The sequence below is a fragment of the Ovis aries genome, chromosome 1 (assembly GCF_016772045.2).
Source record: "Ovis aries strain OAR_USU_Benz2616 breed Rambouillet chromosome 1, ARS-UI_Ramb_v3.0, whole genome shotgun sequence".
NCBI classification, from domain to species: Eukaryota; Metazoa; Chordata; class Mammalia; order Artiodactyla; family Bovidae; genus Ovis; species Ovis aries.
Window position 1 is genome coordinate 134,717,904 of NC_056054.1, and position 25,445 is coordinate 134,743,348.

The following is a 25,445-nucleotide window of genomic DNA, read 5'->3' on the forward strand; positions in this document are numbered from 1 at the left end:
TGAAGTGGCCAAAGTACTGAGTTTCAGCTTTAGCATCAGTCCTTCCAAAGAACACCCAGGACTGATCTCCTTTAGAATGGACCGGTTGGATCTCCTAGCAGTCCAAGGACTCTCAAGAGTCTTCTCCAACACCACAGTTCAAAAGCATCAGTTCTTCGGTGCTCAGCTTTCTTCACAGTCTCACTCTCACATCCATACATGACCACTGGAAAACCATAGCCTCGACTAGATGGACCTTTGTTGCCAAAGTAATGTCTCTGTTTTTCAATATGCTATCTAGGTTGGTCATAACTTTCCTTCCAAGGAATAAGGGTCTTTTAGTTTCATGGCTGCAATCACCATCTGCAATGATTTTGGAGCCCCAAAAATTAAACTCTGACACTGTTCCACTGTTTCCCCATCTATTTGCCATGAAGAGATGAGACCAGATTACATGATCTTAGTTTTCTGAATGTTGAGCTTTTTTTTTTTTAATTTAAATGTATTTGTTTTAATTAGAGGCTAATTACTTTATAATATTGTATTAGTTTTGCCATGCATCAACATGAATCTGCCACGAGTGTACACGTGTTCCCAATCCTGAATCTCCCTCCCACTGCCCTCCCTGTACAATCCCTCTGGGTCATCCCAGTGCACCAGCCCCAAGCATCCTGTATCCTGCATCAAACCTGGACTGGCAATTTGTTTCTTATACAATATTTTACATGTTTCAATGCCATTCTCCCAAATCATCCCACCCTCTCCCTCTCCCACAGAGTCCAAAAGACTGTTCTATATCTCTATGTGTCTTTTGCTATCTCTCATACAGGGTTATCATTACCATCTTTCTGAATTCTTTATATATACATTAGTATACTGTAGGTGTTTTTCTTTCTGACTTACTTCACTCTGTATATTAGGCTCCAGTTTCTCCACTTCATTAGAACTGATTCAAAAGCATTCTTTTTAGTGGTTGAGTAATACTCCATTGTGTATATGTACCACAGCTTTCTTATCCATTCATCTGCTGATGGACATCTAGGTTGCTTCCATGTTCTTGCTATTATAAACAGTGCTGCAATGAACATTGGACTACACGTGTCTCTTTCAATTCTGGTTTCCTCTGTGTGTATGCCAGCAGTGGGATTGCTGGGTCATAAGGCAATTCTATTTCCAGTTTTGTAAGGAATCACCAAACTGTTCTCTATAGAGGTTGTACTAGTTTGCATTCCCACCAACAGTGTAGCAGCATTTACTGCTTGTGGACTTTTGGATCACAGCCATTCTGACTGGTGTGAAATGGTACCTCATTGTGGTTTTGATTTGCACTTCTCTGATAATGAGTGATGTTGAGCATCCTTCCCTATCAAGCTACCAATGGTATTTTTCACAGAGCTAGAACAAATAATTTCACAATTTTTATGGAAATACAAAAAAACCTTGAATAGCCAAAGCAATCTTGAGAAAGAAGAATAGAACTGGAGGAATCAACCTGCCTGACTTCAGGCTCTACTACAAAGCCACAGTCATCAAGATAGTATGGTGCTGGCACAGAGACAGAAATATAGATCAATGGAACAAAATAGAAAGCCCAGAGATAAACCCACGCACCTATGGACACCTTATCTTTGACAAAGGAGGCAAGAATATATGCAGAAAAACAATCTCTTTAACAAGTGGTGCTGGAAAAACTGGTCAACCACTTATAAAAGAATGAAACTGGAACACTTTCTAACACCATACAAAAACATAAACTCAAAATGGATTAAAGATCTAAATGTAAGACCAGAAACTATAAAACTCCTAGAGGAGAACATAGGCAAAACTCTCTCCGACATAAATCACAGCAGTGTCCTCTATGACCCACCTCCCAGAATATTGGAAATAAAAGCAAAAATAAACAAATGGGACCTAATTAAAATTAAAACCTTCTGCACAACAAAAGAAACTATAAGCAAGGTGAAAAGACAGCCTTCAGAATGGGAGAAAATAATAGCAAATGAATGTTGAACCTTAAGCCAACTTTTTCACTCTCCTCTTTCACTTTCATCAAGAGGCTTTTTAGTTCCTCTTCACTTTCTGCCATAAGGGTGGTGTTATCTGAGGTTATTGATATTCCCCCAGCAAACTTAATTCCAGCTTGTGCTTTTTCCAGCCCAGGATTTCTCATAATGTACTCTGTATATATGTTAAATAAGCAGGGGAACAATATACAGCCTTAGTGTACTCCTTTTCCTATTTGGAACCTGTCTGTTACAAGTCCAGTTCTAACTGTTGCTTCCTGACCTGCATACAGGATTCTTAAGAGGCAGGTCAGGTGGTCTGGTATGCCCATCTCTTGAAGAATTTTCCACAGTTTATTGTGATTCACACAGTCAAAGGCTTTGGCATAGTCGATAAAGCAGAAGTAGATGTTTTTCTGGAACTCTGTTGCTTTTTCAATGATCCAGTGGATTTTGGCAATTTGATCTCTGGTTCCTCTGCCTTTTCTAAAACCAGCTTGAACATCTGGAAGTTTACGGTTCTCGTATTGCTGAAGCCTGGCTTGGAGAATATTGAGCATTACTTTACTAGTGTGTGAGATGAGTGCAATTGTGTGGTAGTTCGAGCATTCTTTGGCATTGCCTTTCTTTGGGATTGGAATGAAAACTGACATTTTCCAGTCCTGTGGCCACTACTGAGTTTTCCAAATTTGCTGGCATATTGAGTGCACCACTTTCACAGCATCATCTTTTGGGATTTGAAATAGCTCAACGGGAATTCCATCACATCCACTAGATTTGTTCATAGTGATGCTTCCTAAGGCCCATTTGACTTCACATTCCAGTATGTCTGCTCAAGGTGAATGATCACACCATCGTGATTATCTTCATCATGAAGATCTTGTTTGCATAGTTCTTCTGTGTATTCTTGCCACTTCTTCTTAATATCTCCTGCTTCTGTTAGGTCCATACCATATCTGTCTTTGGTAGCCATCGTCTGTTTAATGTGGATATATGGTAGATATAATCATATTTGTCCTTTTCATCTCAAGGATTTATAGACTATCCTGTACATTAGACATTTCATCAGTAATGTTGTGTCCAGTCAGTGGTGCACTTATAAGCAAATTTCTCTAGTATTAAGACTTCTTCATTACCTTTTATATCTTGTAACTAATCTAAAAAAACTTCTAAAGCAAAGAACTATGGAAAACTTGAAGAGAATTTCAACTACTAAATTTATTTTTAAATTTGTATCTCAGATAAAATCTGGAGAGGATGGACTCTGTCATTGTTGTTAGGGCAAATGAAACCAGGTAACATAGCAAATGTGTCATTTGTTAATGAATATAAGACTTGTACTTCTTTGCCTAAAAACTCTTCTTGTTCAGTCTTCAAGAAGACTTATATTTTCTATCTATAGCTACATCCATCTCTTTATCAGTGATCAAGATTCAGTTCTTTTCTGTTATTCTAGAATTTTGATAAGCAAAATAAGACACAAGAAGAAAAACTCAGAATTTAAAATATTAGGGTTATAAAGAACTTTATCATTTTTAGTCTATGTATGATGAAACAATACTAAGAATTTCATGAGATTATTCCGGGGATAAAATTATCGTTAACACTTTCACTATAGCAAAAGTTTCTTAACTGCTTTTCTATGGTCCATTTCTCTAAGTTATGAACTCTCTTTATAAATAAAGCCATTACATATGTGTCATGCGTTATTCTGAGTGCTTAGATGTTGATTTATATACCTTCTATAGCAACATCATAGAATAGCTACTGATTATCATCATATAGCCAGTGAAGAACTTATGGGACTGGATATTACATGATTTCCCCAAGGTTACATCAAAAGTCACAATCAGGAACCAGAGGCATGTGCTTAATCATTAGACTAGATTGCCCCTCTTTTGCTAGTAATATATTAAAACTGAAACCTAGATTTTATATAAAAACAGTCTGATCTCAAATTTAGTTAGCAGAATGACCAATCATATAAGCCTTCTCTTTTTTTCAAAAGACAGTTATTATATTATAGGATCAGGCAAGTATAGGACTGAAACATTCATGTAAAATACCCTGAGAGATTGAATATACAGATATTCAATTGCCAGGCCAAATATAAAGCTAGAAATTTGACCTACAATAACAAATCTAATAAACCAACCAATTATCTAAGTGATGAATACAGAAAATAAGTTGGTTGTCTATAAGTTAGACTTGCAGGAAGTCAGACTGCTGTCTCTAGTTACCAGCACAGGTAATCTCTGCAACAGTCAACTCCAAATGGCCAAAATTTGATCAATAACTAACAGAATCCCAAAGTTATGTCTGTGTTTCCAACTTAGGAGCCACTGGAGAATGCCAAATATGTACCCCAACCAATCATATAAGATGCTGTTCTTCTAGTTAGTTTGCCTAAAACTTCTCTGTCCCTAAGCCTCTGCTCAGTATATACCTGAAGCTTTTCTCTTTGTCTTTACATAGTTTCCCAGTTTTTCTGTCTGCCTTGGAATTTCTGGCAAAACAGAAGTGACAGTAGCTGATTCACTTCTTAGCCAAACTCTTTGATTGTTCTTATTTTTATAGTATTTATTTCCACAATCTTATAATATTTTGAACCTGACTTTACTTGCTTTGGATAACGTTACTCCAGATTATGTTATAGTTAATATTATTCTTACTCAGTATGATGACCCATGGCCAGATGCCAGACTGCATTTGTTAAGATATTCTTTGGATGTTCATTTTATAGAAATGGAACAAACAGATTTGGTTGGGGGAGAGTGCCACTGAAGTTTGATTTAGACAATTAAGTACCCAATGAAATAACAGCAAATCACAAACTGCTCATTACTTCTCCTTGTGAAACCTAATTTTCTTTCATGGTCTTTAAAATTTCATCATATTCATTTTCCCTTCCCAACATAACTCTAGCTACCAACAAAACATGGGGCTGGGAATTGATTCAGTAATTCAGGAAGTTAGTCTTTCTTCTATGTCTGAGGTTAATCAGTAAGTTTTGTGGCATGTGGATAGATTATTTGACATGAAATGTTTTTGTCTTCCTCTCTGTGTTTTCTCCAGTAATAGCTGAATTGTAAGACTATAGCCAGAATGCCATATTTCTTTGATTCAAGGAAAGTTTATGGAAACTAGCAAAAGATAGTTTGAAGTCAGTGGACTTATATGATTGAAGAAAAATATAAATTTTAAGAAGTTTCCATTAGAGCCTCAGACAAGGAGATGAAAAATAAAAATGCCTGTATGAGTCATGACAGTGATAGAACAACTTCTCATGGTCTTATGTGCTAACATACTCAAAATTTTCTCAGTGAGTTAAAATTGATTATGTCCTCCAGAGCTGTTCTGGTGGAAGTGATAGGGACATGAGAGAGAAGCTAGACTGCTCATCTGCAAATCTGAAGTGTGTGACATGGATTTATAGAGTTTGTAATACATGTGAAGAATCAAAGAAAAAGCTGAAAATGCAGTCCTGTGAACTAGTTATGTTCCTCAGTTATTAGTAACCGACTGAAAACATAAAATAGCAGAAACGCAGATGTTCCATGGCACAATACATAAAGTGTCTTATTTCCTTGTTTAACCTTTTCCTATTCTCTGATATTCAACAGTTTTAATACTGACCTCTAGTCAGCCTAAAATCCCCACCACAATGAGGTTTTGTTTAGTTGTTGAAGAATTTCCTCTGTTTTTTTTTTTTCTTTAAAAAGAGTCACAATCTTTGAGTGCTGCTTCAACGCTTGTCTCCAGTTACAGTAAGATAGATTATCAAGCTCATATTGGATGAGCTGTCAAGATTATTGAGCCTGTATTGTGCAAATAAGTCTCAAATACTAAAATGACAAAGATAGCTCCATAAAAAGATTCACAGATTCAGGAATTTAAGGCACAAATTAATTATAAATGAAAACCATAGTTATCTGAGAAACATAATTTAGAGCATTTAATTTTGTAAAATGAGAGTTGTATCTTAAGAACATGGATAATTTTTGCAACATTAATAATTTCAATATGATAAAACTGTATTTATTTCTAAGTAATAAGAATTTTACTCCAAAGTCTGTACCCAACAATGTATTCTGAATTTTTGGAAAATGGGTTTAAATTTTTCTTTTTTTAACTTAGTTTTAAATATTTTGATCATATTTGTAAAAATAAACTCTAATTAAAAATAGAGAATTCTTATGAAATAATATCAGGGTCTTCCCAGGTGGTACTAGAGGTCAAGAACCTGCCTGCCGATGCACGAGACATTAGAGACATGGGTTTGATCCCTGCATCAAGAAGATCCCTTGAAGAAAGGCATGGCAAGCCACTCCAATATTCTTACCTGGAGAAACCCATGGAGTCACAAAGAATGGACACAATTAAGCAAGTAAAATACACACAGTGAAAAGTATACTTTGCTGGTCATGTGAACGATAAAATTAGATTTATTCTTATTTTTATCTATAAGCATCTTCAACAAAATGAGTGGAACAATCTTACAAATCCATTAGAGACTCTGCCATTTACATTACCCTAAGAATAGATATTGTATGCTAAGTCGTTTCAGTCATGTTCAACTCTGTGCGATACTATGGACTATAGCCTGTTCGGCTCCTCTGTCCATCGAATTCTCCAGGCAAGAATACTGGAGTGAGTTGCCATTTTATTCTCTCAGGGATCTTCCTGATCCGGATATTGAACCTGGATTTCCTGCATTGCAAGTGAATTCTTTACCATCTGAGCCCCCCGGGGAGCCCAACTTTGCCTAGTACAGCATAAACAAACTCATGGTCACTGTATAAAAATGTATATTACCAGGAAAAAGTTTGCCACTGTTATCTCCAAGTCTAGAAATTGAACTCAATGGAAATAATCCTTGTAATCAGCCACCCCATAAGCATATTACACTTATGGAATTCCAGCCTAGCTCTGCATTTAAAAAAGGCAATTTAAACATATTCTCTGTGGATAAGCATAAGCCCTGAAGAGCTACTCTTTAAACTTTTTATTTTTTTCACAGAAACTAGACTTCAAAGATATTCTGAAAAAAACCATAAAGTTTCAAATCTCAGCGTCCACAAACTTCTCACTAGGCTCCCATTGACATCAATCAGAGTTCTATGTGCTTGGACTGAGGGCAAAGCATAACCTTTTAAATGGTTGACAATATGTTTGAAAGGACTACAAAAATGTCTGAAACTTCAAACACTGTGAGACTTTACACTTCGAAAGGACACTTAGTTTTAAGAACTCAACAAATGTCTAAATATGCTGGATTTTATGAGCTTAATTTCAAATTTCAAAAACTTCAGGGGAGCTTGCTTTATGATTTGAAGGTCATGGCTAGATTTAATGGAAAACATCAAAAATGTTGAAGTAATTTAGGGTGGCTCTTAAATATCTATTACAGTAATTTCTTTTCATGAAAATTTTGATTTATTAAATAGCTAATAATAGCAAAAGGAAATTGCTGCCCAGTCATTCGAGAAAACCAAATCAACCAAATAAAAGTTCAATGATAATTAAAAATTGTAAAAAGAAGAACAGGAAAACTACACACAAAATATAAGGATATATTTACAAAATAAATACAGTACGTTGAGTGCCATTAGCTAATCATATTTTCACATAGGCTTCATGAAACTATGATACCTCTGGCTACCAGTGTGGTGGGTCTGTGCTTATTCATCAGATGTTATAAACTTCATAGGTTGGGTACTGTCTTCTATAGGACATTTTTGATGCTCTGTTTTTGCATGGAGTTATGTGGAATTCTTCTTTTATGTCTAAGTGTGAGGACTGAAGAATCGGTTTTTTTAAGTATCTTTTTTTGTTGTTTCTCTCAGATATAAAATTCCTTATTTAACACTTCAGTTGGTTCAAAGGCTTTCTTATCTCCAAAACACACTATTAGTGCAAATCTACTTGGAAACCTATAGTAGTAAGCCGCTTCCTGTCAACTCATTAGTAATAGAGGGGTTTCCCAGGTAGCACAGTGCTAAAAATCTCCCTGTTAGCCAGGAGACTCAAGAAACCTGGGTTCAATCCCTGGGTCAGGAAGATCCCCTAGAGAAGGAAATGGCAACCCACTCCAGTATTCTTGTTCAGGAAATCCCATGGACAGAGGAGCCTGGCGGGCTACAACTCATGGGGTCACAAAGAGTTGGACATGACTAAGCACACATGCAAACAAATGTAGGGAAAAAAAAGGGAAAAAAAAAGATAATTATATGAAATGGATGCATTTTCAAATAGAATGTGAGGAGAAGAAGTTTAGAAAACTTTGGAAGTGGATAAAATAGTTCAGTTCAGTTCAGTCGCTCAGTCATATCTGACTCTTTGCGACCCCATGGATTGCAGCATGCCAGGGTTCCCTGTCCATCACCAACTCTGGGAGCTTATTCAAACTCATGTCCATTGAGTCAGTGACATCATCAAACCATCTCAAACTCTGTCATCCCCTTCTCTTCCTACCTTCAATCTTTCCCAGCATAGTGTCTTTTCCAATGAGTCAGTTCTGATTTCCTTTAGTATGGAACTGGTTGGATCTCCTTGCAGTCCAAAGGACCCTCAAGAGTCTTCTCCAACACCACAGTTTAAAAGCATCAATTATTTGGCGCTCAGCTTTCTTTATAGTCCAACTCTCACATGCATACATGACTAACAGACAAACCATAGCTTTAACTAGATAGAGTTTTGTGGGCAAAGTAATGTCTTTGTTTTTTAATACGCTTTCTAGGTTGGTCATAGCTTTTCTTCCAAGGAGAAAGCATCTTTTAATTTGATGCATACAGTCACAATCTGCAGTGATTTTTGGAGCCCAAGAAAATAAAGTCTGTCACTGTTTCCACTATTTCTCCATCTATTTGCCATGAAGTGATGGGACCAGATGTCATGATCTTTGCTTCCTGAATGTTGAGTTTTAAGCCAACTGTTTCACTCTTCTCTTTCACTTTCATCAAGAGGCTTTTTAGTTCCTCTTCACTTTCTGACATAAGGGTGGTGTCATGTGCATATCTGAGATTATTGATATTTCTTCCAGCAATCTTGATTTCGACTTGTGCTTCATCCAGCCCTTCATTCTGTGTGATGTACTCTGGATAGAAGTTAAATAAACTGGGTGACAATATACAGGCTTGATTTACTTCTCCCCCAATTTTGAACCAGTCTGTTGTTCCATGTCTAATTCTACCTGTTGCTTCTTGATCTGACTACAGATTTCTCAGGATGCAAGTAAGGTGGTCTATTATTCCCAACTCTTGAAGAATTTTCCACAGTTTGCTATGATCCCACACAATCAAAGGCTTTGACATAGTAAATAATGTAGAAGTAGGTTTTTTTCTGGAACTCTCTTGTTTTTTCTGTGATCCAATGAATGTTGACAATTTTACCTCTGCTTCCTGTGCCTTTTCTAAATCCAGTCTGAATATATGGAAGTTCACTGCTCATGTTCTGTTGAAGCCTGGTTTGGAGAATTTTGAGCATTACTTTGCTAGTGTGTGACATGAGTGCAAATTGTGTGGTAGCTTGAACATTCTTTCGACTTGCCTTTCTTTGGGATTGGAATGAAAACTAATCTGTTATAATCCTGTGGCTGGAAAAGCCAGTGGAAAAGGACTTTTGCTGTTATCTTTAAAGGCCAAACATGTGCTGCAATCCATGCTAAAATTGGTCTTCACTTTATAAAGTAAAATGAAATTTTAATTTCCTAAATCTTTTTAAGACACATTGCTCCAAAAAATTCTCTCTAAAAGTATCTATTCTAATTTAATAACAAATAAGATTGGATCAACAGAGTTTAAAGTAAATCATGAAATATTGCCATCATGTGTGGTTTATGATTTATTCTTCAAGCCCATTTAATTTTTTTTCTTTTTTTTTGCACAATCTATTTTTTTTTATTTTTTATAAAAAATTCCTTAGTGTACTGTAGTATATTTAAATTTTCTGAATAGATGAATTAGGGAATGGTTACAGAATGCTTTAAAAATGTGTAGTTTGCATTTTGAAACAATCAGATTCAGCTATAATTGTATCATGAATTTATGGCACTTTTAACATTCTTGAACATCCATTGTTTTACATAGTGCAGCCTTAGTTTAGATTTCCCTGAAGACAGACAAGTAGTATATTTATAAGGAACTCCCAGTAAACCTGTGTCTCATAAGGAAGTATAGAAAAGAGATGGACAAGGAGGAAAGGATGTTATACACATGTGAGTACATCCCTTCAAGGGGATTTGTTGTTGTTCAGTCGCTCAGTAGTTTCCAAATCTTTGTGACCCCCCATGGACTGCAGCACATCAGGTTTCCCTGTCCTTAACCATCTCCCAGAGTTTGCTCACACTCATGTCCTTTGAGTTGATGATGCCATCCAACCATCTGGTCTTCTGTCCCATTCTCCTCCTACCTTCAATCTTTGCAACATCGGGGTTTTTTCCAATGAATCAGCTGTTCACATAAGGTGGCCAAAGTATTGGAACTTCAGCATCAGTCCTTCTAATAGGGCTTAATTTGTAAGAATTGGCTGAATACTGAGAAAATATATCATAAGATTATGGCTACTGGGCAGAGGATGCTGGGGTATATGTTGTTTTTTGGTTGCTAAGTCATGCCCAACTCTTTACGACTCCATGAACTGTAGCCCACCAGGCTCCTCTATTTATGGGATTTTTCCAGGCAAAAATACTGAAGTGGGTTGCCTTTTCCTTATCCAGGGAATCTTCTCCACCTAGAGATTGAAACCAGGTCTCCTGCATTGCAGATGGATTCTTTATGAGGTGAGCCACCAGGGAAGCTCACCTTGGTACATATTCACCAAGTATTTCCCCTTATAACGTAGATCTTTCTTCGGTCATTTCCTCTCTGGCACTTTCAGTCCAAGCATATGGACCAAATAAATTGCCTATGGCCAAAGATGCATTTAAGCCAAGAGAGAGATGAGTCCATTTGTGTGTGTAGAAAATGTTTGTAACAAACTCCCAGGACTGAGCTAAATGTGTATGGACTAGGTGACAGCATCTTTTTCCAAATACTTAAAAGTAGAATTATTTTGAAGTGTCCATGTTTAATTAGTGTTATAAATGAGGCAACATTTTCACTTATGTAAATTTTGTAATCAGAAAAAGAAATACAATGGGCTTTTAAGACACAAAACAGGGTTACTATATTTTGCTTTACTCTCCAGAAATAGAAACCTTAGATACTCAGAGACAATAATTCATCTTGAAAGAAAAATGAAATATTAACATTGGTAAATGCAATTAGGTGATGATTATTGGAACAAAAATCTGGTGTTGTTGTGATGGTGTGTTACCAAGCAACAGAACCAGATAACATCAGTATGAAAATACATACATAAAGAATCATCTTTCAACATAATTATTACTATCAAAATATTACTGTTTGTGTATCAGTTTATTTTATGAATTATTTTGTATGCATTTCTAGTCATTATTTTGGATACTCTTATAATACGTGCAAGCCCATTCACTTCAGTCAGGGCTGGCCTTTTGCAACCTGAGAGACTGTGGCCCACCAGGCTTCTCTGTCCGTGGCATTCTCTAGGCAAGAGTACTGGAGTGGGTTGCTATGCCCTTCTCTAGGGATCTTTACAACCCAGAAATCAAATCTGCATCTCCTGCATCTCATACATTGCAGCAAGATTCTTTACCTACTGTGCCAGCTGGGAAGCTCTGTCTTATAAAGCAATCAGTGTGGAAAACTTAATCTTGTTTCTAAGCCAAATTTTAAAAATGACTTCTTTTATGATATTCAGTCATATAGTAATTATATTCCCAAGTTAATTCTGTGCATTGCTTACTACAGGGTTCATTTAGTACTATAAATATCTGGGTTAATATCTTGATTCAATTTAAAGAAAGCTGTTTATCCAAATAATGAATGTTAAGTGAAGAGAGCTTAAGATTCTCTCTCTCTCTTTTTTCCCCCTTGAAGAATGATACATAAATCACATACTGAGACCATGAAGTTTGAAAATATATATAAGGGTTATCTATTTACTGTAAAACATTTTTCATTGTATTACATATAATCCTCTTTGACTTGCTATTAAATGTAAGTTCCTGTGCCTGACTCACATTGAGGTCAAATGCTACTGAAATGTTGGAGTTTGGAGCAGAGAAAGATTTATTGTAGGGCCATGAATGGAGATAGGTAGCTTATGCCCAAAAAACTCCAGAAGCCCCAAAGTGTTCAGGGAAGCATATATATAGACGAGGGGAGGGAAGAGAGGAGGGTCATAGGGTCTGTGATCTGTGTGCTCAGTTCTCTGATTGATTGATGTTGAGGTAAATGGGTGGTGTCATATTATCAATCCTTAAGCTCCATTAGGTCGGGCTCTGTGCTCATTATAAACAAAGAGTTAATTCTTTCCATTTGAAAGTGAAAATCGCTCAGTCTTGTCCAACACTTTGCGACCCCATGGATTATACAGTCCATGGAATTCTCCAGGCCAGAATATTGGAGTGGGGGTAGTCTTTCCCTTCTCAAGGGGATCTTCCCAACCCAGGGATTGAACCCAGGTCTCCCACATTCCAGGCAGATTCTTTACCAGCTGAGCTACAAGAGAAGCCCAAGAATACTGGAGTGGGTAGCTGATCCCTTCTCCAGAAGATCTTCCTGACCAAGGAATCAAACCGGGGTCTCCTCCATTGCAGGTGGATTCTTTACCAACTGAGCTATGAGAGAAGCCCTTCTTCCACTTGGTGGTGGCTTTTAGCATCTGAGCAACTCAGGAAACATTTATTCCATACTATTATCAGGGTACTTCAAAGAGAAGCTTTAGTAGATGGGGAAGGACTGTCCTGGCAATGCCCCATAGGATTCTGCTCAGTTCAGATAGACTTCAAAACTGAATCTGCTTTACGATAAAACCTGTATATAGAGAGTATTGATATAGAAAAATACAGGTCATTGGATATTTGAAACTATTTTATTGTAATATTGTTATATAGTAGTATTTTTAGAAGTTAGAGAATTAGAAATATAAATATGTAAAATATGTGAAAAACTAGAACAAGTTTCTTATCTCACACATGCTTGGTAGATACTAAACTTTTTTTTTTAAGTGAAACATATCAATAGCTATACTTCTTTCAACCTCAAATTGAAAGTTAATCTAAATATTTTCCTGTAAATTTGGTTTATAATCATCAAGTGATAGTTGATGCCATGTAAGTGCCAATAAACTATGGAAAATTCTGAAAGAGATGGGAATACCGGACCACCAGACCTGCCTCTTGAGAAACCTATATGCAGGTCAGGAAACAACAGTTCGAACTGGACATGGAACAACAGACTGGTTCCAAATAGGAAATGGGTATGTCAAGGCTGTATATTGTCGCCCTGATTATTTAAGTTATATGCAGAGTACATCATGAGAAATGCAGGGCTGGAGGAAGCACAAGCTGAAATAAAAATTGCCGGGAGAAATATCAATAAACTCAGATATGCAGATGACACCACCCTTATGGCAGGAAGTGAAGAGGAACTAAAAAGCCTCTTGATGAAAGTGAAAGAGGAGAGTGAAAAAGTTGGCTTAAAGGTCAACATTCAGAAAATGAAGATCATGGCATCTGGTCCCACCACTTCATGGGAAATAGATGGGGAAGTAGTGGAAACAGTGTCAGACTTTATTTTGGGGGGCTCCAAAATCACTGCAGATGGTGCCTGCAGCCATGAAATTAAAAGACGTTTACTCCTTGGAAGAATAGTTATGACAAACCTAAATAGTATATTCAAAAGCAGAGATATTACTTTGCCAACAAAGGTCTGTCTAGTCAAGGCTATGGTTTTCCAGTAGTCATGTATGGATGTGAGAGTTGGTCTGTGAAGAAAGCTGAGCACTAAAGAATTGATGCTTTTGAACTGTGGTGTTGGAGAAGACTCTTGAGAGTCCCTTGGACTTCAAGGAAATCCAACCAGTCCATTCTGAAGATCAGCCCTGGGATTTCTTTGGAAGGAATGATGCTAAGGCTGAAACTCCAGTACTTTGGCCACTTCATGCGAAGAGTTGACTCATTGGAAAAGACTCTTATGCTGGGAGGGATTGGGGGCAGGAAGAGAAGGGTACACAGAGGATGAGATGGCTGGATGGCATCACTGACTCTATGGACGTGAGTCTGGGTGAACTCCGGGAGTTGGTAATGGACAGGGAGGGTTGGCATGCTGCGATTCATGGGGTCGCAAAGAGTCGGACACGACTGAGCGACTGAACTGAAGTGCCCTTTATGGGGCTTCCCAGGTAGCTCAGTGGGTAAGAATCTGCCTGCAGTGAAAGAGACAGAATCCCTGTCTCCAGCAGGTTAGATCACTGATAGACATGGATTTGATCCCTGGGTTGGGAAGGTCCTCTGGAGGAGGACATGGCAACTCACTCCAGTATTCTTGCATGGAGAATTCCTATGGACAAAGAATAGGAGGCTACAGTCCGTGGGGTCACAAAGAGTCGGACACGATCAAGCACAACTGTATTCTTTCTTTTTTTGTGTCTATTTAAAGAAAATTTACCTCTTCCTTTTGTAATCAGGTTGTCTTTTTCTTTCCTCCTGCTCACCACCCCCCATGCCACTGCAGCTAGAATCTCTAATAAAATGAAGAGAAGTGTGAGAGTGACCATCATTGTCTTATTCCTGATCTTACCAGTAACACTTGATTCAAATTTTTCTAGAGTTCCCTGTGAAATCTGAAATGGATCCTTGTGTATAGAAGAGAGGAGAGACTAAAGAAAGAGGCAGTCAACTCCAGATTGATAAGTGTCAGGTTGAATGAGCAAGGAAACTTACATATGAGGCTTATCTTGGGTGCATGCAAAGCAAGCTGACTCTGTCTATGCTCACCAGAATCTTAAAAGTTTATACAGAGACTATAACTGTGTTCATTCATTAGGTCAACTGTGGTCAACTTTTCTCCCTCATGTCTTTCAATAAACCCTGATTCTATCACCATTAACATTTTGTTAGCCATTGAGTCATGGTAAATGATCTGTCATGTTGGAAAAATTCCTTCTATTCTTAATTGCTAAAGCATTTTATAAGGAATAGACACTGGATTTTCCCAACTGCTTTGTTTCAATTTTTATATGATCACTTTTTTATCTTTTATTGATGTGATACATTACATAGATTGATTTTGTAATCAACCTTGCATTCCTTCCCTTGCAGGCTTCCCTGATGGCTCAGATAGTAAAGAGTCTGCCCACAGTGCATGAGACCCAGGTTCAATCCCTGGATAGGGAAGATCCCCTGGTAAAGGAAATGGCAACCCACTCTAGTATTCTTGCCTGGAGAATTCCATGAACTGTAGTCCATGGGGTCACAAAGAGTAGGACATGACTGAATGACTTTTCTTCTTGCATTCCTTGATTTCACTTGATGCATTATCATTTTTATGTTGTTGAAGTCAGTTTATTAAATATTCATCTGCATCTATTTTCACAAAGGTTTCTATTTTGTGACTTTTTAAATATTTTACTTTCTGTAATTTCATGATCTAGTTCTAATAGGAGGATAATTACCTCATAGGATGAGATGGGAAATATTTTACCTTTCTAATTTTCTGGAGGAGTTTATATAGAATTGGTGCCATATTTACCTTTGATGCTTTATAAAATTTACTATTTGCACTAGGGCAAACATCTGGGTCTGGACATTTCCTTGTATGAATGATTTTAACTACAAGTTTAATATATTTCATAAATATACTGTCATCTTATGCATTTCTTATTAATTTTGATTCTCTAAGCTTGTGTGTTTCAAGAAGTTTATACCTGTCATCTGAGCTGTCAAATTTATTGGCAAAAGCTGTTTATAATATCCCCTTTGTTATTCTTTTTTGTCTATATAATCTATAATGAAAGCACCTCTCTGATTTCAGACCTAGGTCATTTTTGCTGTCTCTCCTCTTCTTTTTTTATTCTTTCCTCCCAACAGTCCAGTTAGAGGTTTATCAACTTTAGTTGTCTTTTCAAAGAAGCTTTTGGTTACACTTGTTTTTCTATTATCTAGATTTCCACTTTGATTTTCATTGTTTTTTTTTTTTTTTTTTTACTTACTTGGATTTAATGTGGTATTTTTCCTAGCAGTTACTGAGCTGGAGGGCTCCCCTGATGGTCCTGTGGGGGAAAGAAACCACCTGTGATGCAGAAGACTAAGAAGACCCTGGTTCCATCCTTGGGTGGGGAAGATCCCCTGGAGGAGGATATGGCAATCTACTCCAATATCCTTGCCTAAAAAAGTCCCATGAACCGAGGAGCCTGATGGGCTACATTCCAAAGACACGCAAAGATTTCCACACGAATGAGTAACTAAGCACACTGAGCTGGAAGGTGGTAGGTCAGCTAATTAAAGAGAGTCAAAATGCAAGTTATAGTCAGGCATGTATTCACTTACTTCTGGAGTATAAGGGAGAGGCTGGACTTTCCTAGTGGTAGCTCAGTTGGTAAAGAATTTGCCGGTAATGCAGAAGACCCTGGTTCTTCCTAAATCAGGAAGATCTCCTGGAGAAGGGATAGGCTACCCACTCCAGTGTTCTTGGGCTTCCCTTGTGGCTCAGCTGGTAAAGAATCTGCCCACAATGCGGGAGACCTGGGTTTGATCCCTGGGTTGGAAAGATGCTCTAAAGAAGGGAAAGGGTACCCACTCCAGTATTCTGGCTTAGAGAATTCCGTAGACTGTATAGTCCATGTTGCAAAGAGTCGGACATGATTCAGCAACTTTCATTTTCTTTTCAACTACAGAAAGCCTTACTCCACATCTGTTCCTTCTTCCTCCATTTTCACCCTAATGCCAGGATTGGATTCATCTCACTGCCGAGTACCCCCAAATTTAAAAAGCTGCTACAGTTTAATGGGATTAGGCATGAGGGAAGGGAAGGAAGGAGTTACTCTGGAGTGGAAAAGTTATAAGAACCAAGTTACAGTTTGGAAAATTGTCATCCAAGTTTCCCTCTTCTTCCCCCATAAAAAGGTCTCCCTCAGAGCTTCCTGAGGAAGGCCTCTGCAGAAATCTCCAGATGAAGAGGCCTCTAAATGGAGACAACTGAGCTAGGAATTCATCTATATATGAGAGTACAGACCTTGGGGCCTGAGTCTTTGCATACAACTCCCTTCAGAAGCTGTAATCCACTGTGTCAGCACCATGACTGCCGTGGGGTGAGCAGATTTTCCCTGGGACCTGAGGATTGTCACGTACAACTTTTGTAATTGTCTGTGATTGGGCCTAAAAAAAATCATATTTGTTTAAAAAAAAAAAAAAAAAAAAAACAACTGGAGTGCTTGATTTTCTTTCCCCTATATTTTATTATACAGTAGTTCTGGTTATTTATTTCCAAATTTTCCTCTTTTTAATATGGTTCTTTTTAATATGTTCTTTATTACCCCTCTTCCCACAATTATTGCTTTAGTGACATTCCACAAATGTCAATATATTTGTTAACATTTTTGTTCATACAAAATACTCTCATTTGCCTTTTAACTTATTATTTGAGCACAGATGTTTCTTTCTTGTTCTGATTTTTAGTTTAATTGCATGACTTGAGCAATGTTATATTTATGAGACTTGTTTTATGATCCAGAATATAGTCTATCTTGGAAAATGCTCTGTATATACTTGAAAGAAATCTGTAGTCAACAGTTGTTTGTTGCACGTTCTAGAAAAGTGTTAATTAGATTCAGCTGGTTGATATTTGTAGTTGTGTTTTCTATATCCTTGCTGATTTCTAATATATCTATGGTTAAAGGTCAGAGAAGGCAATGGTATCCCACTTCAGCACTCTTGCCTGGGAAATCCCATGGACGTAGGAGCCTGGTAGGCTACAGTCCATGGGGTCGCTAAGAGTCAGACACGACTGAGTTCACTTTCACTTTTCACTTTCATGCATTGGAGAAGGAAATGGCAACCCACTCCAGTGTTCTTGCCTGAAGATTCCCAGGGACAGAGGTGCCTGGTGGGCTGCTGTCTATGGAGTCACACAGAGTTGGACACAACTGATGAAACTTAGCAGCAGCAGCATGGTTAAAGGTAAATAATAAAATCTCAAAATTTTTTTTGCAGAATTAATCTGTTTCTCTGTACAGTTCTATCAGGTTTTGTTTCTTCCTTTATGAATTTGTCATTAGGGTTGTAAACATTTAAGGTTTTTAAATACTCATGATAAATTAACTGCTTGTATAGGTGATATTTTAAATTTAAGTGTATTTGTTTACTTTATTTTAAAATAACTATATAATGATAATTAAATATCTGGAAAAAGCAAAGCTGAAGAGTATTTCAATTCTTGAATACAGTTTAGTTCTAAACTTTTTTGTTTCAAGATGTTTGTTTCAATATTTTTTAAATGGAACAATTTTCCTTAATTTAAGAAAACTTATCAACAATTAACGGAGAAGACAATGGCACCCACTCCAGTACTCTTGCCTGGCAAATCCCAAGGAGGGAGGAGGCTGGGAGGCTGCAGTCCATGGGGTTGCTAAGAGTTGGACACGACTGGGTGACTTCCACTTTCACTTTTCACTCTCATGCATTGGTGTTCTTGCCTGGAGAATCCAGGGACAGAGTAGCTTGATGGGCTGTTGTCTATGGGGTCAAACAGAGTAGGACACGACTGAAGTGACTTAGCAGCAGCATCAATAATTAAAACATGAGTTTCTTGTAGTTTTCTGATTGATGATGTATTAATTTGATTTCTTTGTTTGCTTAAATGAGTTGCCTCCTTGAAATTCTTTTTGCTTTTACTGTATCCTTTTCAATAGGTCTGTTTTGTTTTTTTTTTTAATTCAGCAATGGTTTTATTCCTCAATATGATTTCAAATTTGTTAATTAAATATGTTATTTGGTTTAAAAACATGACTTTCAGTCTTTAGTTTTGCTTTCATGTGATTATTTTGTGTATTCACATTTATGGTTTTATTTCACCGTATTCCTGCTTTATTTAACTTTTTAAGAATTAAGACCCCTCTGAAAATATGTCCTTCTTTGTTTCCCTCTATCTGACTTAAAAAAAAAAAAAAACCCACACAATGCTATTTTTATTCTTTTATTCACATGTGGAGGTTTTTCTTGGCATTCTGATATTGGTTTGCTTTCCTTCCTAGTTAATATTTTACAACTGAAAACTGAGAGAGGTTTTCTTTTTTTTTAATTTATTTGCTTTGTGTTTGTTGTTGATTGAGCTGAAACATTAAATGAAGAAAACAGACAATAATAAGGCAATGTGACTTATGATGAAGCATAGTCTTTGTTCTTTTAATGAAACTTGATCAAATGTTCTTGAAATAAACTAATAATGTGACAGCCAGAAATCTAGCTTTAAAAAAACAAGCAAACAAACCAACCTTGAATGATCATAGATTTTTACATATCTAATTTAAAGTCATATGTATTGTTCATCAATTTTTTTTAAATTCACTCATTTCTCTGTAGAAGCTATTCAGTCTTAAAGTGATAATCAACTTATCTTATTGTCACAAAATCTGGGGACAATACCAATATTCTTAGGATCTTGCTGATGTGCCTATCCATCTTCTGGGGGTAAACAGTGGTGGGTCATAAGGCTTTTCTAATCTGTCCTTCCCCACTAATTGTTCATTTGTTTGAAGTTTTGAAGGAAGTTATATGTGAATCTAGAGCAGCTTGGGATTAGAGGTGCCAGGCAGTTGAAAATTCAAGTATAAGTTTGAGTAGGCCCTTCATATACACAGTTCTCCACATCCCCAGTTCCATATTGTATAGCCAATTATGAATTGTGTAGTACTGTTGTATTTACTATTGCCTGAGGGGGGCGGGGGAGACAGCTTTAAGTAAACTCCTGCAGTTTACATCTGTTCTGTTGAAGGGTTGTGTATGATTATTTCCCTTCATTTGTTTAGGTAGTGATATTTTATCATTGCTTTGCTTTCAGTTCACTTATAAGTTTATATATCAGAGGAAAACAGTTCTTCATAGTTTCATTCTGATACCCTATCCTTCTGATGCAATTGTATTTACTTAAGTTTTAGAGAAAATGCAACTGTAAAACCAGTGGAGATTGTTTTCCCACCAAAATTAATAAATAATTCACCTACACAAACATATTCAACATACACAAATAAGATTAGAAATAAAACAAGCCTATTTAGTTAACACTGGCATAGTGGTTAATGGATGTGATTTTACTATTTGAAGATTTCAACTTTTAAACATTGGATGAAAAAGATAGTATGTTTCATTTGCAATGTGAATTAAAATAGAATAAATAAACATTATTGCTTTAATTATCTGTGATAATAAAGTAATAGTTGGAATAATAATTGGAATAGAAGAATAAATGGAATGTTGGAACAATTAGAATTTTATGTTATCAGAATGGTGTTAGAAAAATATATGGGTTTCAAACTGAATTTTTAAAACTGAGCCTCAAACCAATTGTTACTTCTTGAATGTCCAGTAATCGAACATTGCCAAATATGCAAAAAATAATTATAGTTAAGCTTTAGTATCTGTGTAGGAGCTTCAGTTCAGTTCAGTTCAGTCTCTCAGTCATGTCCAACTCTTTGTGACACCGTGAATCACAGCATGCCAGGCCTCCCAGTCCATCACCATCTCCCGGAGTTCATCAGCCTCACATCCATCGAGTGGGTGGTGCCATCCAGCCATTTCATTCTATGTTGTCTCCTTCTCTTCTTGCCCTCAATCCTTCCCAGCATCAGAGTCTTTTCCAATCAGTCAAGTCTTCGCATGAGGTGGCAAAAGTACTGGAGTTTCAGCTTTAGCATCATTCCTTCCAGGGAATATCCAGGGCTGATCTCCTTTAGAATGGACCGTTTGGATCTCCTTGCAGTCCAAGGGACTCTCAAGAGTCTTCTCCAACACCACAGTTCAAACGCATCAATTCTTTGGGGCTCAGCTTTCTTCACAGTACAACTTTCACATCCACACAGGACCACTGGAAAAACCATAACCTTGACTAGAGGGATCGTTGTTGGAAAAGTAATGTCTCTGCTTTTCAATATGCTAACTAGGTTGGTCATAACTTTCATTCTAAGGAGTAAGCATCTTTTAATTTCATGGCTGCAGTCACCATCTGCAGTGATTTTGAAGCACAAAAAGATAAAGTCTGCCACTGTTTCCACTGTTTCCCCATCTATTTCCCATGAAGTGATGGGACCAGATGCCATGATCTCCATTTTCTGAATGTTGAGCTTTAAGCCAACATTTTCTCTCTCCTCTTTCACTTTCATCAAGAGGCTTTTAGTTCCTCTTCACTTTCTGCCATAAGGGTGGTGTCATCTGCATATCTGAGGTTATTGATATTTCTCTTGGCAATCTTGATTCCAGCTTATGCTTCTTCAAGACAGGAATTTTTCATGATGTACTCTGCATATAAGGTAAATAAGCAGGGTGACAATATACAGCCTTGACGTACTCCTTTTCCTATTTGGAACCAGTCTGTTGTTCCATGTCCAGTTCTAACTGTTGCTTCCTGACCTGCATATAGGTTTCTCAAGAGGCAGGTCAGGTGGTCTGGTATGCCCATCTCTTTCAGAATTTTCCACAGTTTATTGGGACCCACAGATTCAAAGGCATTGTCATAGTCAATAAAGCAGAAGTAGATATTTTTCTGGAACTCTTGCTTATTCCATGATCCAGCGGATGTTGGCAATTTGATCTCTGGTTCCTCTGCCTTTTCTAAAACCAGAGTGAACATCTGGAAGTTCATGGTTCATGTATTGCTGAAGCCGGGCTTGGAGAATTTTGAGCATTACTTTACTAGCGTGTGAGATAAGTGCAATTGTGTGGTAGTTTGAGCATTCTTTGGCATTGCCTTTCTTTGGGATTAGAATGAAAACTGACCTTTTTGAGTCCTGTGGCCACTGCTGAGTTTTCCAAATTTGCTGGCTTATTGAGTGCAGCACTTTCACAGCATCATCTTTCAAAATTTGAAATAGCTCAACTGGAATTCCATCACCTCCATTAGCTTTGTTTGTAGCGATGCTTTCTAAGGCCCACTTGACTTCACATTCCAGCATGTGTTGCTCTAGGTGAGTGATCACACCATCATGATTATCTTGGTCGTGAAGATCTTTTTTGTACAGTTCTGTGTATTCTTGCCACCTCTTTTTGATATCTTCTGCTTCTGTTAGGTCCAGACCATTTCTGTACTTTATTGAGCCCGTCTTTGCATGAAATGTTCCCTTGGTATCTCTAATTATCTTGAAGAGATTTCTAGTCTTTCCCATTCTGTTCTTTTCCTCTATTTCTTTGCACTGATTGATGAGAAAGGCTTTCTTGTCTCTTCTTGCTTTTCTTTGGAACTCTGCATTCAGATGCTTATATCTTTCCTTTTCTCCTTTGCTTTTCACTTCTCTTCTTTTCACAGCTATTTGTAAGGCCTTCCTAGAGAGCCATTTTGCTTTTTTTTAATTTCTTTTCCATGGGGATGGTCTTGATCCTTGTCTCCTGTACAATGTCATGAACCTCATTTCATAGTTCATCAGGCACTCTATCTATCAGGTCTAGTTCCTTAAATCTATTTTTCAGTTTCACTCTATAATCATGAAGGATTTGATTTAGATGTAAGCTTAGGGGATGAAAAATGCAGTTCTGCCAAAGACACATCTTTAGATATTTACAAATCCAGCAATATCATCTATAAATTATGATCTCATTATTTTCTCACCCTAAACAATAATGCATACAGTAGTTTACCTACAGACACAGTAAATTAGTATTATCTAATCATCAGAGCCTGGAGAATCCCAGGGACGGAGGAGACAGGTAGTTGCCATCTATGGGGTGGCACAGAGTCGGACATGACTGAAGCAACTTAGCAGAAGCAGCAGCTGTCATCAGAGACAAATACACTAGTTTGTTGCAGCCTTTTTTACAGACTGGGAACTGGTAGATTGGAGTCGATGAAAAGAAAGCAAAAGAAAGAGAGACTAATATTCCCTGGGTTACATGGAAAGCCAATAAAGCCCTAGAATAGGGCATGTACCACTCATGAAGGCACAGGGTGTCCTCTCGAGGAGGTCTTGAAGGCCCAGGCAGGAACATGAGCTCGGTAGGCCTCCATGCTCCAAAGAACTAGCTATAGAGGGAAAGAAAGACACAGGGGACCAAAGTCTCTAGTGGAACAAGGGTGCTTTATTCATGTTTGTGTGAGCTTATATATTGTTATACAAGGAAGCTTTAGGTAAAAAATAAAGTTAGGCAAAGAACAAAAAATCAGACGTATAGCAACCATTACCAAGGGAATAACCAGAAATAACAATCGTCACAAGGCCAGAAGACAATCCATATCTTGAGTAAGAGGGTCATGACTAAACAGTTTTACCTTAGGGTAAAAGGTTACTAAAGGAAATCCATACATGTGTTCCATCCCATGACCTCAGTCCTGGGAACAGCATGCCGCTACACTCATTCCTATCTGCCAGGAACTGATAAGGAACAGAGGGTTCATGAGAAACAGAAAACAGCATACAGGAATCCTAACGTTAAACATTCCCTGACACTACTATTTTAAGTTCTGAAAGGCAAGGGGTACTTTAGAACACAAGTCTTCAATTTTTATTATCATATAATTAATCTTTATTCACAAAGTAATTTAAAACTGAGCTATATATGTGAGGTTTTTATCAGTGTGATTTATTTGTACTTTAATACCTAAAGTTTTGGACCAAATAATGCATTTTAAGCAAAATGAATTATTTTCTTGCTTTCTCAGATGAGCTATTTACTAAGCTGTTCATACTCATACCTTCTCTGTTTATGTGGGGAAAATATAAGGAACTTATCATGTGTGGTTGAGAAAATAATAAACTGGGAGGAGTTGGTGTTCATGTAGCCATACACTCAGTGGCTATTAGATTCTTCAGTGGGCTTTGAGATACAGCCACACTGAAGTACAAGGCTACCATGGCTGGCTGCTTGTTTCCTATTGCAGCCAGGTGTAATTCCTGCTATTTCTGAAATCTCTGCTCTAGAGGCATCAGTCTAACTCCAGGGAATATCTCAGATGATAGAAATGAATGTTTTCCTGCACTTTTGTACCCAAGAGGGTGAATTAATAATGCATTGCTGACTCCAAAAGGACACGTTACATTGATTTGAAATTCACCCTTGATAATTATCCTCTAATTTCCATAGAAGACCTCCTTGAGTTGTAGGAAATATAATGTATTATGTAAAAAGTATCGAAACTTTAAGTTGAAATTTTGGGGGAGATCAGGTAAGGGAATATGGACACTAGTATAAAATGAAAGAAAAATCATTTTCTACCAAGGAAGATATCAAGAGATACAGGTATAGTGAAATAAGCAGTTGAATAACATACAATATTTGATTGTGAAATACAAGAATATTGAATTAAAACTAATAATTTATAATACATGACTGTCTGTAACTGACCTAAAATTAATTTTCATGTACAGCATGAAAATTCTGTACAGAATTTCACTTCTACGGTTCTCAGAATTACTGTTACAATTTTAGATAAAATTCTTGTATCTAACCATTACAATGCTGGTGGATATATGTTTATATTGTTTCCTATCACATGTACCTATTTCATTCTTAATTTTAGAAGTATAATATTCTTCATAAAGTTTCAATGTTGTATTTCTCCTTTTATATTGTAATATTTAAATTCAATAAGTTTTGCTTTTCAATTTCCTATTCTGTTTGCATTTATTCTGCTACATTTTTTCCAGTTACTGAGATAGACACTCAACTCCTTAGATTTGAGCTTTCTTTTCCTTTGTTTTTCCCTCTCTCCCTTTTTCTCTTCTTGCCTATTTTTAGTATTTCAAAAATGAAGTTTTTATTTAAAGAACTAATTTCTCTATGTAGTCTGGTATTTTATTTTGCATATAGAACTACACGTCTTATTGATTTCAAGTGCAGGAATATTGTGGTTTGAAGTATCGTGAATACTTGTGATCATTTGTTAAATAATGCTTTGTTGTTAAAGGAGATAATGTTCTGTGAATTGCAATAAAGCCACTTTATTGATAGTTTCATCAAAGTCTTTTCTCACATTGCTGGTGTGTGTGTGTGTGTGTGTGTGTGTGTGTGTGTGTGTGTGTGTGTGTGTGTGTTTTCTTGCTGTTGAAGTTACTAAGAGACTTGAAATACTTGAAACTATCTTCTGTTTTTTTAATGATCATTGATAAATTATTACTTAACACATTTAAAAGCTCTGTTGCTAGGCACAAGCCCATTTAATATTTTTTATAAAAAATACTGCTTTCAATGTTTCCTCTTTTGTGTCTTGGTGTCTATCAAGAAGGGCAAAACAATGAGGGTTTTTTTTTTTTTTGTTTGTTTGAGGAATTTTGGGAATAGTTTGTGTGGTACATTTTTAATTTTGGAAATTTTTCAGCATTTTTTTTCTTATAGATCTTCTCTCTAAATGATGAACCTAACTGTATTAAAGGTCTTTTTCTAATATAAATTTACTTATATTT

General features: G+C 36.9%; 1 long non-coding RNA gene across 1 annotated transcript in view; it reads left to right on the forward strand.

The window, feature by feature from the left end:
• Positions 1 to 17,858: 17,858 nt before the first annotated feature.
• LOC132658341 (uncharacterized) overlaps positions 17,859 to 25,445 on the forward strand; it is an 87,744-nt gene continuing 80,157 nt past the window's right edge. Inside the window, exon 1 of the long non-coding RNA XR_009597812.1 lies at positions 17,859 to 18,021. This is a non-coding gene — a long non-coding RNA (uncharacterized LOC132658341). The remainder of the gene's footprint in view (positions 18,022 to 25,445) is intronic.